This window comes from Erpetoichthys calabaricus, chromosome 2 (assembly GCF_900747795.2).
Source record: "Erpetoichthys calabaricus chromosome 2, fErpCal1.3, whole genome shotgun sequence".
NCBI classification, from domain to species: domain Eukaryota; kingdom Metazoa; phylum Chordata; class Cladistia; order Polypteriformes; family Polypteridae; genus Erpetoichthys; species Erpetoichthys calabaricus.
Genome location: NC_041395.2, coordinates 198,271,515 through 198,290,554, shown reverse-complemented (window position 1 = coordinate 198,290,554; position 19,040 = coordinate 198,271,515). Strand labels below are relative to the sequence as shown.

Here is a 19,040-nt window from a genome sequence, read left to right as displayed (position 1 = left end):
GAACTTAGTTATCTAGTAGCTTTAACTCCCTATACCAGTACAAATCGAAACATCCTTAAAGAGCGATGAGGCCTAAAGTGTCCCAGTGCTTTATGTGCGTACCGTCCTTTGCTGCTTTTAACTTTCTTCACAATTATACGTTTGATCTCCACTCGGGTGAAATGTTCCACCCACTCACTTAATATGTTTAGTAGGTTTTGTCTTTCAATGCATATGGAAACGATCGGACATCTCCTTTTCGTTTTTAAATGTGTTGAACTAGTTAACAGGAAACATAATCCGAAGTCACACGTTGACTGTGCGGATCAACCGACAAGGACGTGGAAAAGGGAAGTCTGTCCAGTCGATTACAAGAAGGAGCACATGGAGAAATATTTAGGCGAGCCCAAGGCGGAATCGAACACCTAAACAATAGGTTGGTCGAGCTGTTTCAGACGTGTGTTACCAGCAGTGCGCTCATTTTGATGGGCTTGATCATTCGATTAACAGGTGAGCTGCCGGGGAGAGTGTCAGAGTGGACTGATGCACGGCGATAAAGTGGGAGGACTCTTAGTGGTCGTGATCATTTCAAAAAATGATGCTGCTATTATTTAAAATGTCCAACTCATTATGAACATGCACACATGTTCTCCAGGATCTGCTCTATAATTTCTATCAGTATTGTGCGGGTCTTCTTTAGACTCTCTGAGCTGAGTGTTATACTGCTGCACTGTTTGATTGCCCGGGACATGAACTTTCAAACGTTATTTAAAAGCAATCCCTTTATAATTACAAGCTTGTGTAAGTGAAAATATGTATCCTCGGGAAATCCATCTGTTTTGGCTTTCTTAATATTTTGCTCTTTTTCTGTGGAATTATTGCTGGATATGTTAGAATGGTGTGCTGTATTTGTTTGCTATCTGGGTTAATCTAAATATAAGTTGCAATAAATCTTTACACTATTTCAAGCGTGTTAGTGCAGATTTGTTCAGGGCATGGAGTTCTGCAAATATGACGCACTTACTATTATTATGGAAATGGATTTATAATATGTAACAATGGCGGCAAGTTGAAGTGATGATTTCAGGAATTTCAAAAAATATGCTAAAAATTTTTGCAGATTTTCATATTTTTTCTTATTCAGGGTTTTAAACAGTACTTAGTAATAATCGATTTTTACAAAGTTCTCTCAGTGCTGATTTGTTTAGACACCTTCATCCACAGGTACCCCTTTTATTATTGATTTTGCTGTGTATTTTATAATCTAGAGTGATTCTTATATCTCTGCTCAATTAGATTTCTCAATCCAACATCCATTTTTTTTCTTGAATCTGTTTAATCCACTTACTAGGATACTGGGTGTCATAGCTTTTCCTGACAACATATAGGGTGACATGACAGTCTGTTGGAGGGCACATGCCAATCACCTAACATGTTTTCTGGAATGTGGAAGGAAAAAATGGACTAGCATTGAAAATCCCATGTGGTCACAGGGGAAATGTGTAAACTTCAGACTGGTGTTTGAATCCTACACATCTTTTAACTATGCCATTGTGCTAATTGAGTTTACATTTTTTCACTACTTTAATTATCTTTTTCCACCATCCATGCAGTATGGTCAGTGCTAAATTAACTCCTGTAATGTTAAACTAACTCTTAAAAGTGTGTATACAGAACAAGTGAACCTACTGTATATATACCCTTAAAGTTTTTATTAACACTGATTTCCTTCAAATACAGGTTAGCAGACACGCTGTCATTCAAGTTGATAGTTTACAACAGACAAGAAATGTTAGAAACTTAGCCAGCAACAGATACTTGAACCTGATGTATTTTCTACAATGTACCTGTTTTGAAAACTATTAACGTAAGAATATTCTTTGCCAATCAAACAGACTGCTAAATGTGTTCTCATTAAACCTATTCTTTCCAAGAAAGCCTCTGCTCAGAAGAGGTTTAGAGCATTACATTTTCCAGTTTGGCATGTGTTCTTGAATCTCTCTGGACTGAACCTTGGTGTATACCATGCTTGTATAAAACATGAGTTAAACATATGAGAAAAGACAATTTACAGTATGTAACCATGCAGTTAAGGTCAGCCAGAGCTTATCTAAAGAGCATCACACTCAAGGAGAGAATTAACCCTGAAGGGATCAACAGCCCATCTCAGGGTATGCATTTTAATATTTTAAATTGTTTATTACAACATCTTAGCCATAGATTTAAATCCTGGATTGAGCACTGCTTGTTTGGAATTTACATATTTTAATCATGACAACATAGAATTGTTCCATTTATGTTGGTTGTCCTTCCACATCCCAAAGATATGTTTTTTAGATTGGTTTATTGTTGGCTCTAAATTGATTTGAAGTGTGCTGAGGTTTCCCACAACAGTGAAACATAAAAAGGGGAGCATGCTTTCAAAAAACCCACAGAAATGTACAATTCTTTCAGTAGGGCTTTTTGCATATTCTAAGATTTCTCAAACATCTTGATATGCATTTAAGATATGTTTAGCTGAATTTCAGATATCTAAAAATAGTATTTTGATATCCTGAAATAACTTCTGAGACATCTGAAAATTGTTATGACTGTAGGAGCCCCAAAGCATGCAAATCCCAAAAATACACTTCAAAAAATGCCCACTAGAGGTGAAAACCATTAAACCTGGCTAATAACAATGGAAAACACGTAACTTTATAAAATAAAAAGGTTTATTTCCAAAAAACTGCTCTGAAACAAAAGTAAACTTCATAGAGCACAAAACGGAGTTTCCTAAAACAAAACACAATCCAGCTGAACAAGGTCCCATGGAATCCACAGCAAGGTCAAAAGTTGATAAACACATATTAAATCCAGTAATTCACAAAAGCACAAAAAATGCATAATTAAACTCACTACTCCCAGACATGTTCAAAATGAACAACCAGGAACTGTAGAAGACCCTCCAGATTTATAAAGCAGAGGGCAGTTCTAGGCAGTGATCAGCAGGTGGGCCCTTTTTTGGGGACCCCACACAAAACATATGATATAACACAGGCAACTCATATACATGAACTAAAACAAAGAATAATGTGCATAGACAACATAGATCAAAGAATCAAAATGAACAAAAGAGACATAAAACATGAATCACAACACCAGCCCAGGGGAGGAACACTGGCTGAAACATGACAAAAATACAGTTTCCATATTTCTTTGTAACTGCACTTTAAGGCAATAAAACTGCACTTTAGAGTTTATGTGTGTGTATAAATATATATATATATATATATATATATATATATATATATATATATATATATATATATATATATATATTATAAATACAATGTATATATATATTAAAAGAAAGCAGGGATGGACTCTCTTCTCAACCTTACCTTGTCGATGGACCCATGTAGTGGATGTGGGGCACCAATGTTTGTTATCCTTTTCCCAAATTGCCCCATGAAATTGAAGGACGGAGGAAGACTGTCTATCAGGACTATATACTCCCCCCATGTGCTAAGTGGTGGCATACCTTGGCTGGATCACCCATGTGTACAGCTGCCTGGTGACCTTGGAATTGTAGCCTTACTGAGCAACCCAGCAGAGACACATGAATGGTTGTCTCATGAAAGGAGGCTCTGCTCAGAGAGCTGGAGTCAGAAGAGCAGGAGGAGGATAATCTCATTTAGGAAGAATGGAAGGAAGGAAGGAAGGAAGGAAGGAAGGAAGGAAGGAAGGAAGGAAGGAAGGAAGGAAGGAAGGAAGGAAGGAAGGAAGGAAGGAAGGAAGGATAAGATTAGTGTGTGTATGGGTGTTAGTGTGTGCTCTTTAATCAAAATTAGATGAGCAAATGTGTGGCAGCGAGGATGGGCAGCAAACCGCTTGGTAAAACATAATTTAGATACCTGAAAAAATTTAACAACCCTTATAAAACTATCATGAATTCAAAATATCCATGTAGTGCATAATACATATGATCAATTATTATGGACTCAATTAACATTTATGATAATTTAACTTAAGTCTGTTAAAAGACAAATTTCTGCATTTGGACAAATGAAGTTTGTTCATTCTGTCCATTCTATCTATCTATCTATCTATCTATCTATCTATCTATCTATCTATCTATCTATCTATCTATCTATCTATCTATCTATCTATCTAAGTAAACACCTGCATATAAAAAGCTGCATATGATCAGTAGTTCATTATTAAACACAAGTATAGCAGGATATGTGGTTTAAGGAGAGCTCCTGTTATGTAAACTTGCCAAACATACAATTGAAAGCAACACAAATAGTCAATTTGTATAATGGAAAGTATACACTGTAGGTATAATATAATAGATAACACAGAAACAACTTCACTCACAACTCAAAATTAAAAAATGCTAAATAAACTTAAAATTAGAACAACAGCAGGGAAAGCAACACAGCAGATGAATGAGTAAGTTTCAGCTTAGGGTAAATGTTACAGGTTACAGATCTTTTTATAACTCTCCAAAATTTTGGATACTTGTTTTTCATTCTGCAAATTGCCATATTGTTTTGTTTAATTAGTTCTGCTATGATTCACATATTTTCTTTGCTGATTAGCACATTACCTTGTAATTACTGTTAATTATCTGACTATCCACACCTGGATAGGAGAGTAGTGGCTGAGTTTTTGAAAACAAACACTGTAGCTCATTTAGAGTGTTACAGTAGGAAAAGGTACAGGCTTTACATGAGGCTGAGGAGATTAGTGGAAATAATGCACTTTTCCAAAGACTGGGGAACCTGATAAAAGGCAAGGGTGTAACTGGAGATTTGCAAAGTCAGTGGAAGAAAGAGCTGTCATCAGAGACAGGGGAACTTTAAGTTCTTGCTACTTGTAGGTTGGAATGAATGGAAAAGGTTTCAGATTTCTTTACTTATTTAAGTACGTGGTGTAGACAAATTATTTAGTTCCCCTTTCTTGACTGGTGATAGCTGATACAAATAAACTGTTCTTGTATTAAAATGTATGAGCTTTGCGACTCATATGAGTGAAAAAGAAAAGAAAACAAATAAATATCAGTTCAACTAATGAAAAAATCCAATTTGTTAAAAATACATTTCTGAAAGTGAAAAAAGCAAACAGCAAAGTGTAATTCCATAAATAAATAAAAAAGAAAAAAACAATGTCAATCAGTATGATAAAAATGGACACTCCACTTAATGAAAGGTAGTGCATAGAATTAGAAAATGTTCAGGCTTACTATTAAATGGAACCTGTCATCATGTATTGAACCCAAGGAAGCCCAGTGTGGAAACTTAAATGATTTTAATCTAATCAACATATTCTTGAGCATGTCTTGTTCACTACTTTGTATTTATTCTGTACATTTTACAGAAGACTCCATTTATTGAAGCCTGTTGTACTTTTCATAGTACAACATAATACTGTCATTGATTTGATTTTTTTCAGCTTGAGTTAAATGAGGACATTGTCAACTATGAATAGGCTAGATGGCGGGGCATTTTATTTCTCATCTTTTACTAATGAAGATTATTTCAGTGATTTAATTCACTGATGCTTATCACAAATTCCTATAAGAAGAGTTAAGTTAAACCACAGCAATCAGCTGGCCAACTCTGCATAAACAACATTTGCATTTTGGGTGGATTGGAACAAATGCGCAAAGCAACAAACAAGCACATCTAGTAAATCCCCTTTGGTGTTAGTTTACTTTACTGGCGAGTTATTTTTTATATGGAAATAATATAAATGACATTGGAATATGAAAAAAACACATAAAATAAGGAGAAACACCAAAGAAGAAAATCACAAAACCATGTAACTGGAAGGGCAAATGTACTGTTAAATTTATTGCACTTTTTGCACAATCACTTGCACTTAAAAGTAGCATATCATCATATTTTGGTATCAACTGTTGCAGTCTATGATGAAGCTGGATTTACAGTTATTTGTATGTAGAACTGGGTGATATGGCAAAAAATCATTTATTTAATTTCAAATTCGGACAGTTTCAGAGAAAAGCCAAGCAAAAGTAAATTCTGGTGGGATGTATTTCTATTTGCTGCAAGAGTACCAGACTGAACAAGATAATGGTTTGATGAACAAGCGTGGTGAACCCCATTTAATTGGCATGCCTATTAAATGTAAACAAAAACAAAAGAAAGGAACAAAGAGTCACAAGGCCTCATAGGTCTGTACGTTGAAAGGATAGTAGTCCCTGCTGTGAGAAAACACCTTTCCCAGACATAGGCTCGTCCAAAGTGGCTGATTCTGTTAAATTATGCCCATGGCAGAAGAGGTGGATGTTTTGTAATGTAAGTGGAAGAGACATTATTTTTCTTCAGGACATTTGTCTTCTGTTCTGAGGGCAAAAGGGAAGAAGGAGTTGGCAACAGTGCCAGCCCATGGTCATCAGATTAATTATACTCTATATAAGAGCCTTGAAGATGTCCCCTACTTACACCTGCCCATCAATGCTTTCAGATTGAACCATATTTTACTTATAAGCAATTAATTGTGTACACAGATGCATCTTTAAATCTTTGAAAATGCTAATGGTCTACTACTAAAATTGACTTGCTATCTTGTATTCACTACCAAGAAATCCAAGAACAAGATACAGATTTTTCCTGTCTTCTCTCCCAGTTTCAACTTGTCCAAGGCAGAGTTATGGAGAGATAGACCCGGAATCAAATCAGCATTCGTTTAACCTTTTAAATGTCTGTTTTTCAAGGTTCAGGAATTCTATAAGAATGCATCCTAATACCAGGTTTTGTATTTATTTTACGTTCAGCAAGATTTGTTTTCCAGTAGCAGTTAGAGCACAGAGGGTAACTATACTATTATATTTTCAAGGGCCAGTGGCCTACTGCCACAAAGGTATCATGACTTCATAATTTACAGGATTCTTCAACAATGGTAGGAACCTTTTGCTAAACACTTGGAAGTGTTGGTTGGGATAAAAATGAGTACTCTATCTCCTTTACAGAATATATACAGTTCACTCTTTTTATCTGTTATAATGAGCTCAGAAAAGGCCACACCAAAGGCATCCTCTTGACCCAAAACTGCACAGACAGGCTTCAGCATACTCAGGTCCAAAAAGAGCATCTGGTTTCAAAAGTTCAAGTTTATATTTAATGTGCCAAAATAAACCAAATACATATAAATGCTCCAGAAGGAAGAGAAACCATGAAAACCCCTGGCTTGAAAGGCAAGTCCAATCTCTGACATTCACAATAGATTCAGCAAGGGGACGCAAAGACACTTACAGGGAAAAAAGTGGGTATTGACACCAGAAAATTTGAGGAACACTGCTCTAAAGAATCTGTACCCCTGTCTCAAATATAAATGCTGAGGGCAGTCCTTCAGCAGTGCCATCAGGGTGGTCCTGTCTCTTAGGGTTCCACCCACAAAACATAAGGAACATAAGACAACTACACAATTATATAGAAACTAAAAAAATAAATAGAATATTATTTAACAAAATTTACATACTCAATGTAAACACTTAAAAATACATTAGAAATAACAAAAATGACTAAAGAAAGGAAAATAAAGGGTAAATATAACATCATTGTACAAAACATTTTTGTGCTTCTTAATGCACTCCCTTGTTTTTCCAGGTCCATCTAAAGCATGTGAGTGAGCGAGGTGTCTCCCTGCAAGACTGTGGAACAACTACTGTTCTACATAGTCAGCAGTGATGAGATTTAATATCATGTGGTAAAAGAAAAAACTTTTCAATAATAAAGTGAAGTTTTTAAATTGTTTGTCTTCTCTGTAATATTCATCATTTGCAAGTCATGTCTGTTTAAGCACACATTCTAGACTTACAGTATGTCTTCCATTTGTAATTGAGCAAATACTGGCTTTATAGAATTGTGTGCACTTTGAATATGGAGGATTTGGTATTGTCAGTAGAAGTTGAAGGTACACAGTCATTAGATTCAGCATGGTGTGAATGATTGCTGACTAGTTTCCATAGTTCCCTAGGAAGAAACTCCCCTCCATGTTCGCTATTTAAAGTGGTTCAATCTCTGAGCTGTCTTGAGAATATTCTTTGGTAACCAAAAGATTCTCTCTATACAGGAGAAGGAAATAATTGTTCTTCACAAATCTGTGAGAAAAGACTTGCCCATTATTATCAGTCACATGGAAATGTCTGAAATTGCCATCCATGTTTTATAAGATTCCCTGGAGCTCTACTGGAAGTAGTACAGTCTCATATTTTTTATGTCACAATGGACACATTTTATGTCTACCTTAATAAAATGCAAGGGTGTCTTCTTTAGAACTGTTCTTTTATAGAGGGGTGGGGATGTTATCTTCAAGACAGACCTGAAAAACAGAGGCACCCTGGTTGGGGAAAGGCTGTTTGCATTAGAAAAAAGGCTTTGCACTTATAAAGAATTTTATAACAGTGAGATATAAGACATGTGTGAGAGCAATTTACATTCAGCTGATCCAGCATCTTTATGACTTATCTTTGTAAAAAAAAGAGTGTTTTCTTTGTAACTAATCATCCCTCAAAATCAAAAGTTTAGCCTTATCCTCTACATCAATCAGAATATACAGATACAGTGGCCTCCATTCCTGTTTTGGGGGTCGTCTCATTGTTGCCCCTCTAGTGCACCTGTTGTTAATTTCATTAACACCAAAGCAGCTGAAACTGATTAACAACCCCCTCTGCTACTTAACTGACCAGATCAATAGCCCAGACGTTTCATTGGCTTGATGCTATACTCTGATTAAAAAGCGTTCCTTTAATTTCTTTGATCAGCATACATGGGGTTAGTAACACTTAAGAAACATCATTCTTGGGTAGAGTATTCTTTTCAAAGTGTAAAGATTAAAATCTGCCTGAAGTAAAGAGTATTCCCTTTCTGAAGAGCATTAACTTCCCTGTGTTCATTAGGTGATGTAAATGTTTTTCTTTAAATTGCACATAATTTCTCAAAAACATACAAATTTCATGTTATTATATGAATCTGCAGCATTGTTCTCCCTTCCCTCTAACAGCCCCTTTTCTATTAAAACCATATATTCTTGGCTTTGGTTTGTTTTGAACTTCACTTCCAAAAAGGAATTTTAGTACAATATTGTTCTGAGTTTCAGTGTTTTGTCAGGCTCAGTTTCATAAACATAAAAAGTGGCTTCATGCCAGAGATCTTTTTATTAATATTATTATTACAGCCTCTGTGGCATCCATATAAATATTGGCTTGCCTGATGCGAAATATTTTAATACCAATTTATAACTAAAGCATGACACCCACTGATTCAATAAGCAATTTCTAAATCACTTTCAGGTCAGTTATTTTTTACTTTTTCTCATTTATCATTTGTAGACTTTCTATTTTATTTCTGTGTTCTCAAGAAATCATCTGTAGTACACTGCCTGGAGGAGCTTTGTCACATGTATTAAATTCAAAACATTTTTTCACTGAGTGCCCAAAGGTCCTAATGCAGCTTTTCTCTTGGAAGTCTTGTTTTTATTTTTACTGGTATAGCAAAAATTTCCTTTTGCAATGGACAAATTGGTGTGGAGAGCAATTCATCACACTGATGTCAAGTACCAGCCCCACCGAATTTTAATGTAGCCCTCAGTTCTGTGATTGTGTTCATAACTAGTATAGAAAGTGAGGGAAATGCTGTTCTTTATGAAGAAATGTAGCATTGTTGTTGTCACAAAACTCTCTCACAGTGGGACTGGCTCTGTAGCCCTAAAGTATATGTGTAATGGGGGCAAACTTTTTCACCTTGGGCATAGAGTAGCCATTTGTGCACACTCTACTCTGTCTTTCACCATGCAATTTTTACCTCCAGTGTCTTGTACACATTATTCTTGCCCAACCCTCAAGTTTTCTAAATTTTTCTTTCATTTCAAAAGTTGCAATATCTTCTTTGTAACATATATTTAAATACCATATCACATGTGGCGAGTTACTATCCTTCTCTTCCTCCTATTCATTAAAGAACTGATTACTATTGAACATGTGTCTATGGTGCAAATTAAGAGATCAGGAAAATATAATGGTTCACTTAAGAGCAGACTCCCATGTTTTTCAAGCATGCCTTTAACAGTTTCCATTATGTCTCATGTAATGCAAATTAGATCCATGACCTGCTTTAAACAGTGCTTTTCCATTACTGTTTCTACAATGCTACTCCAGCACTGTATCTTGTACTGCTTTCCTAAAATATAGCTTCTATCCAACTTTTGAAACTTAATTCCAAGTCATGGAATTCGGTGTCCATCACAGTGTTGCACCTCAACACTTGCTTACATATGAATTTGTATACAAGTTTGGGTCTGATAAATTGGTTGGAATTTTGTCTTACTCACCTGTTGTGAAGTGTATTTATTATTTCCTCCTCTATAAACTTGAAGGGTATAACTCAATATTTACAGATGGTGCACTATATACTCCTTTTTCTAGAATCTAGAATGAAATATATTTAGTGCTACCCTTCTACATTTTTCTTCAACTGCTCAATAACTTACTTGCTTACTGGACAAAGTGATAAAATGTTACATTGTTGTACTATAACACACTTACTAAGCACTGCATTTTATTAACATGTAACTTCAGAAACACTAAATGCCTCAGTTGCATGCAATAGTCTTTTTCTCCCTAAAAATCAATAACATTAAAGACAGAAGGCCTACTTTCACAACAGGCCAAAAAAATGTAGAAGGAACTTAGCCACTCAACAAACAAGAACTTGGAACACTTTGTGTGATTTGAATTAATTAGGATCATCCAACAACAAATCTGCCTGTGGTGAAATGTTGGCTTGCAAAACTCAAAAATGCAGTTATTCTCAATTCTTAAAAATCAGGTCTGAAAAGTAAAAAGTAATCCTCACCTACACCAAGAAAAAGGCTTTTGCAGTCTGCACAGACTTAAATATCTCTGCAAATGTGTTCTGATTTTGCAAATTTTGTGTTTTGCCATAATAGAGTCCTAGGGAGACCCTATTGTTCCCTTGTATACCCCTCATTGAGTAGACCTGAACAAAATGCCCAAAATCCCTGCTATAGCCCTCATATGTTACACTACCTTTTATATTTATGATGTCAGGCAACAAGATAGAGCATTAACATAGGCAGGCAAGAAAGCACATTCTTCCATGCATTATAGACAAAATTCCCAAAATAGCAGGGTAGAATGATCATATAACCTCATAATAAGCAGTTTATCTTGCATCTAATAAGCTTGCTACTAGGAGATTCTCTGTCATAGTATGCTGAATTGGTCTCTTGTCAGGTATGGCCTTTGATCCAGCATTGCTGCTGGCATGGATGTAACAGAGAGACCAGGAGATTGCTTCTTCTCAGAATGGAAAATGGCATAGAGAAAGAGAGAGAGAGTCCAACATAACTTTGCAGGCCTCATTTACCCAGTTCTTATGGTCCTTAACATGTCTCTTGTACAAATAGGAATGAGTGGTTGCCAAAGACTCATCTCACTCAGGTTCAGTCCCAATTCCAGACCAAGTTTTCCTCCTGGGGGGTTTTCGGGTCACCAAATCTCTTCCATTTCAACTTTTCTTCTTTAGGGGGAGGGCTCATAGAATGTGAAGTGTCTCTGTTCTTTGATATTTGAACTTATACAAACTAACACTGTGAGACTGGTTACAATCAGATCATTACAATGCTTTCAACTCCTGAATCCATCTACCATCCTATTTGTTACAAGCTGTTCATTTTAAAAATGTATTCCTATGTAAAATATTTTTTCTAAGCAAAAGTGTTAAAAGTGTGAGGGTGTATCAGAGCCCGAAGCCCCAGACAAAACTAAACCACAGAAGTTAATTTATTGAAAGAAACACCTTCCAACAGGCCCACAATTCACAGCATTTCTGCACCAGACTCCACCTCCTCAGGAGAAACAGGATGGCTCCCTTTACGTTAGACCTAGGAGTACTTCTGGTGCCAGAAGAGTGCACCTGGGAAGCACTTCTGGGCTATTTGGAACTGCCATATAATATGGGAGTCTTCTCCTTACAGTGTCCAAAGTTGGCACCCAAATAACCCAAACTACAAATCCCAAATAGCCCTGTGGGTGTCCTAACTGTTGTCAGACCAGAGAAGCAATGCCATCTATCGTACTGGTGGAAGAACTCATCTTGGCATGCACCTTCCCTTAGTCCATCAGCTATTTTATCTCCCCAACTGGAAAAGGAAGTAGGACCCATCCCGGCCAGGATACACTTCCACCTGCATAGTCCTTCTGTAGTGGCCACCCAGCCAGGTGAGGGACTATCCTCTATCCCAGTTAGTATGTCAGTCCACCCATTAGAGCTATTACAATGGAAATATGAGCCAGTGTCTTAGAAGTCATGTTGTATGATATTATCAGCACAACCATATTTAATAATAATAATAACTGATTATCAATCAATCTTTAATGTGTGTTCTTGAGTTTATTTTTTGGCTCTAGAACTCATGCTCTGAACATCTTATCATTTTAGACCACTTTTTGTGGTGAGGGCTATGGCAGAAGCAGGCCAAGCAAGTCAGCACAAACTTATCCCCAGCAAAAGATTCTGTCTCTTCCTTGGAAATTTCCAGGCATTCCCAAACTACTTTGACTACAATTCGTGCTTTTGGTCCTTATGACTCAACTGACTGAGCTCCTTATTTTGACTGTGGGCATTTTTTTTTTTTTTAATCTGTTCATCACCTGGTGCTTACTCGTGCCTAAGTGTTCTATCACTTTAACAGCTCTGGCAGTATAAAAGGGAGAAGAGAACCATTAAAAATTAAATGATAAAAACAATGTTCCTCTATAATCAAAGACTTATTTCACAAAAAAATTAAAACAGGACACAAGAAAAAGAATCAAAGCAGGTTTGTCCTCAACAGTGTCCTAAAAATGAACAGAACCAATTCTGCGATCCAAAAACTAAAAACCTGAAACATAAGTAAGGATTTGATGGTGCTGAGGTTCCTAGCTTTTAAACAGAGCAGAGGATGGTCACCCAGGTGCAACATCAGGGGGCCCCATCCCCTTGGTTTTCAATATATAACAAACATGGAAAATAACATAGTTAGAAAAATAATAAATAAAGACAGCAATCTTCATAAAGAAATCTCTAAGAAAGAATAAAATGCAAAAAGAAACAAAATAAAAAATATATACAAAAATATAAATTACAAAAAAATATTCAGAAGGCAATAAAGTAAACAAATAAAAAGAAAAGAAACCCTGGCCATACCATAATACTACCTGGGTGTCCAGCAGTGTTTTGATGGGTATTTTGAGGAGAAGTGTCCAGAACCTTTTTTGGTTAAATGTTCCATCAATTATCCTTCAAATAATTGTTTTGTTTATGTTGTGTTATTTCCACCACTACTCCTAGTTTTTTTTAGAAGGGAAATGATAATGTGTGTTCTGTTTACAGACGGATCACAGACATTGGCTTCCTTGGTTAGGTCTATGTTGCGTTATTGGAATAGAACATAATTTCTAGAACTGAAATTGTATCTTCACCATACAATTGTCTTCCCAACAACATCCTTCTCCTGTACTGTACTGTGCTGGAATGTGTGGACACTTTTTCTATGGTGTCGTTTCTTGTGACTGAAGACAGAGAGATATAATTAAAGTTAGTAAAAATCTTTTATTGATACACACCAGGCAAAGGTTAAATGACAGAGAAGCACAGTAGCTAGGACACCTGCCCTTCGTCTGCCCCGAGGGGTCGGTATTCCAAATATTTATAGGGTTTTTGTCTTATGACTTTAGTTACACAAGTATTTCAAAATATTAGCCTGAATCAGCATTACCAAACCCAAGGGTTGAGTACATTTGTTGGTCCCTTAGTTTTTGATGAGTCCACCCTTGTGGTTTTTTGTGTAGTAACCTTAAAAACAAGAAGCAGCACTTAGCACGCATACTTTGCACGCAGGGTCTACATGACCCTTTGTCACGTACGCCATGGGCAAGCAGAGTTTGCATGGCCCTTGTCACATACACCAGATTGATCAAGCTCTTTTGTATTTTTCCACAAATGTATTGTTACATTTTGAACAGTGTGTTGAATGCGAATAATTTCATCACCACATTGTTTTAATTTTTGTTATGCCTTTCAGATTTGTGTCTAGAAATTGGGCTTTAGTTTTCTAATACATTTTAAAAGTGCTTCATTTATTACAGTATTTTCTACATTAATATTTTGAATGCCTTCATTATTTCATTATTTAGTTTGCTTTGCTTTACACTGTGCCCCTGCTTTAAATTGATACTTTCATCAAGTATCAATTTACCGTACATCTTAAATGGGAGGGGTTGGTTGGGTGTGGTTTTCTTTCACCAGTGAAAGATTCTCCCTTCTCACCAATCTTCTCACCCACCTCGAGAACCTGTGAAAAGTGCTTGACGAGAAACTAGTGGGAAGAGCTTGTGTGAAACTCTCATCATTCATTGTCAAGAAACAGGCTTACTGTCTTTTAAGAAGACTTATTCAGAAAGAAATTGATTTGAAGTGAACTGAGTTAAGAATGGCCTACATTTTGGTACAGTGGTTAGTCCTGCTCCTTTAAAACTTAAGAGCCCTGGATTTTCCCAGGATATTCTTCACCACAGGGTGGTCATGTATTGGAATAATTAGGTTCAGTAAATGGATGGTAGTACCTAATAAATAAATGAAGGGATAATCTGTGGAAGATGGTAAACCATATAAGAAAATCTGGCTTGTCCACAAACATATTTTAATGGCAATAAACTATACACAGAATGCTGTATTTAGTCTTCAACAATAGTTTTGTTGTTGTGTGACCCTAAGGATATCAGCTTGGAAAGGACAGGGTGTATGTATTATGTTTATTTCCTCAACTGGGTATTTTAAGTTCTAACCATTGGTCCAAAATGACTCCAGTGTAAAATTTTTAAACAAACCCACTTATGCATCATCCTTAAACACCCATCGTGAAAGAACAGAAAAACTGAACTATAGCTTCTATGGAGCAAACAACAGACTAAGAATAAAACATGATTATATTTCCTAAACCTTTTAGCCCAATGGTAAGTAATACTGTTCCTGAATGGACTTAGGGGCTGCAGACTTTTGTTCAAAGCAGTTCTTGATTAGATGCCTATTCTTTTAGTATGTTAAACTGTATTTCTCTGAGGAAAAATTCAAATTGATTAGAATGCCACCAACCTTCAAATTTTATTCTTTTCAAAATATTTTATGAAATGCAATTACTTAATGATGAACACACAATACTGTACAGATGAAAATGTGACCAGTTTAGCTGATAAGCTGTTGTCTCTTTTGTAAATTTTGACTCAAGGTTAATTGCCTTTTGGGGTAATAAAATGAAATAATATGAACTTAACATTCTTGACAAGCAGATTAATTGAAATAAAGCAAAAAAAGCAGAAAAATAAAACAGATTTCTGTGCACTTAAAACCATGGTAGCACTAAGTGCTAAGGGAGGCATAAGTCATATCATTAAAGACAACAGACAGAGGGCTAAAGTGAACCTTCTGAGCAAATAAGGAGTGATGTTAACATGAAGACTGATGTTAATTGAAGAGACTGGAATGAAAGCTTGGACCCACTGTAACTCTCTCTGAGGACTCGGTTTTCTGTATATGCCAATTTAAACACATTGAAGTACCTGGAAAAAAGCCATGGAGACACAGGAAGAATGTGGTAACATTACACACAGATATGATCAAAAATCAAACTTTGATCACTGCGGTAGTGAGGCAGGAATGATAACCTCAGTACCACCACTGCATAAGCAATAATGTTAAAAGTAAGCAGAAACTGTTAACACAGATTTCAGAAAAAAATTTGTTTTTCTTTTACTCAAAAAATCTCAATCATGTCATCATGTCACCATGTGCTCTAATGGGAATGTTTTGTATAAAAAAATAATAAAGGCTACAGCCATTTTAGTCTCTTCGTGAACAGCATTATTAATGCTAGATTATTAAAAAGGCAGGAAACAATACATTAGATTTCAAATTAGTCAGCCAAAACAAGTGCAAGATAATGTCATGCATATGGTGTATGAAATATGAGGTATAGATTGAAAATAGGATTATAAAAAAAATACTTTATAAGAGAATGGATAATAATGACTGCATCCAAGAGCATTTACTCACTATTTGAGATCAGCAATGGGGACAGAAACTACACCAGCAAATGGGATTCCCCTTTAAATCTAGAAATGGAAAACAACATAACAGTTACCACCACCCCTCCATGTCTAGAGTGTTGAATGAGTGAGGGATCTTTGTTTCACCTTGCAGACAGAGTGCCAGACATTATAAAGAGATCTGTACATTTTATGAATGTAGTTTATAAATCAGCGAAAGTCTACGTTAAATAACTTACTTTCTCTGCTGTGATTCAGACTGCTTTTCAACAAAAAATCCAACCATACTTGCTGCATTAAATTAAATAATACAGTTTATTCAAAACATAAGGATAATAGGAGATGGAATATACTGTATATATAAATGTATATGTATATAGATTGTGGAACTTGACCCAGACACAGACAGGCAGACACGTTGTAATCACCCCACACACATTTATTGAGGCATACCATATTTACAAATCACTCACAGACCCCCAATACCCCACAGTCCAGAAAACACAATGCTTTCTCTCTCTCTGTGTCTTCAGACCGCCTCCTTCTCTCCTCCATAAACCTTGTCCTTCTTCCACCCGACACAAGTCCATCTCTGAAGGGAGGCGGCCCCTTTAAATAAGCACCCGGATGTGCTCCAGGTGTGTTCCCGGTGATCTCCCACTGACACGCCCTAGTGTGGCGAAAGTGCCGGCTGTCTCCCCGGAAGCACTCCGGGTGTCCCTGTTCCTCTTCCCCCCAGCACTTCCTGGTGTGGCGGAAGTGCTGAGGTCCAGAGTCCTCCAGGTATTGGGGACCCCTGGCGGTGACCATGGGCCCCTACAGGGTCAAGCTTCCCAGCTCTGTACCCGCGGCCCCCAGGGCGGTCATCCCCTCGAGGTCTGGAGGAGGCACAAGCCCTCCTCCAATCTTCTCGGGCGTCCCGGCTGGGTACCACCCCCATCCGGGTACCACAAGATATATAAATGAAGGCCAGTAACAACACAAAGCATACATTTACCCTAGCTTAGTTTAACTTTTTCACTCCTACAAAAAAGGCATATAACTCAAGAATTCTGATCTTTAAGTTCATGTGGTCAAGATGGATATGTTCTTTAGCTAGTTATTATGTTTCTAGCATCTATACCATAACAGGGGTGTTCATTTGCTTACAGCTAGTCTACACTGGTTTACAGTTCATCCACACGCACAATTTGTTTTGTGGGTGTAAAATGCTGTTCTGAACTTTCCTAGTGGATTTAGGAAGTCAAACTTATAACAGTTATAAACCCTATTCACAAAACTTAATACTTTTCAGTTACAGTGATACAAATATTATAATACATTAGTTGGTTTTATCCCTACTGCTAAGTTACAAGTAATAGTTCTCAGAGTCAAAGTAGGTGTACTTATGGTTTGGTGTAGGCACTGTAAAAGGAGGTTCAGCACGCTTTTCTTTCTTTGTTCAAGAGCTCTTGTCTTTCTTCAACTTGTTTGCACCTTCTGGTTCCAGTACTGCAGTTTTCTTTTCAAGGTCTTACACAAAGCATCCTCTTCAGCTAGCACAAAAGTTTACATCTGCTGGACTATTAGTCAACTCCCATCTTTAGCAAGATTAACATGTGGTTTTTATGTATGTTATCTGCTTTGCTCAAGAAAACCTTCTTTACATTAGCAAGGTTTGGACTTGTTGCACATCATCTAACTCTTCCAGTCCAGACCAAGGTTGCCCTTTGGAGTAAAAAAGGATAATTTCAGCCTGTGTTACAGGAACATCTTAGGCAATGGGGTACCTGCTATGGAGCAGAAGTTATGGCCAGGATGAGAGCATTGAGCATACAGAGAGAGCCTAAATATATAGTGCTTGCAATAGTTTTTAAAAGAAGGAACAGACACTTTGCCATTGGTTCCTTGGGTGCACATAAGTCCAACCTTTAGGTTGACAAATGGTGCAACATTTTGTCCATGAATGTTGACCAGAGTTAAGTTATGGCTCTTTGTTCACTAATAAGTGTTTAGATGGTACATAGAGGAGACATCTCTGGGATGTCACTTTGTGATTGAAAGGCCCAGAGACTGCATTTCAAAGAAGTTTGGTGGGGAGAATTGACACTTAAACTGGGATTAGGGGTGTAGGGCAGTTTGCTTTTTAGTGGGTTGCCCACAGCTGGCACACTCCCCTTGAACACGGGACATCAATATTCATAAAACTGAGACAGGCTTTGCACATGAGGGTACATTCATTAATTCATCAACAAAGTATTTTGCAATCAAATAAAGTACAGTTCAGAATCTTAGTAAATAAATAAATACAGTGCCATGGTGAAGGATACAATTCACATAAATAATCCAAAGATAGGGCCGGCATGGTGGCACAGTGGGTGGCGCTGCTGCTTCGCAGTTAGGAGACCCAGGTTCGCTCCCCGAGTTTGCATGTTGTCCCTGTGTCTGCGTGGATTTCCTCCGGGTGCTCTGGTTTCCTCCAACAGTCCAAAGACATGCAGGTTAGGTGCATTGGCGATTCTAAATTGGCCCTAGTGTGTGCTTGGTGTGTGTGTGTGTGCACCCTGTGGTGGGCTGGTGCTCTGCCCGGGGTTTGTTTGCTGCCTTGCGCTCTATGTTGGCTGGGATTGGCTCCAGCAGACCCCACGTGACCCTGTAGTTACGATATAGCGGGTTGGATAATGGATGGCTGGAATTCAAAAATAAAAGGGGGTTAAAAGTCCTATCAGGATCTGTCCATTAAAACTATTATGAGCCTACAGACCAATTCCACTCCTAAATAATGAGGTTAAGGTACTCTCCAAAGTTCTAGCTAGAACAACTGCTGCTTCAAAGATTTGCTTTGTTGGCTGTCTGGCTTCATTTTCTTTTTGGGGGGGGGGGGGGGTTGAATTAGGTTTTGTTAAGTTTGATTTGATTGTATGGATTGTCATTTGCTTTTAATTCAAATTAATTAAAGAAAAACATC

The 19,040-nt window shown here is 37.1% G+C and overlaps 1 protein-coding gene across 2 annotated transcripts in view; it reads left to right on the top strand.

Moving 5' to 3' along the window:
* The first annotated feature begins 365 nt into the window (after positions 1-365).
* Positions 366-19,040, top strand: part of zgc:153039 (uncharacterized protein LOC767698 homolog) — a 110,416-nt gene continuing 91,741 nt past the window's right edge. The window contains exon 1 of one of the 2 annotated variants that reach the window (XM_051923052.1): positions 366-489. The gene's annotated coding sequence lies outside the window, so the exon portion shown is untranslated. The remainder of the gene's footprint in view (positions 490-19,040) is intronic. The other variant, XM_051923054.1, reaches the window with a different exon arrangement.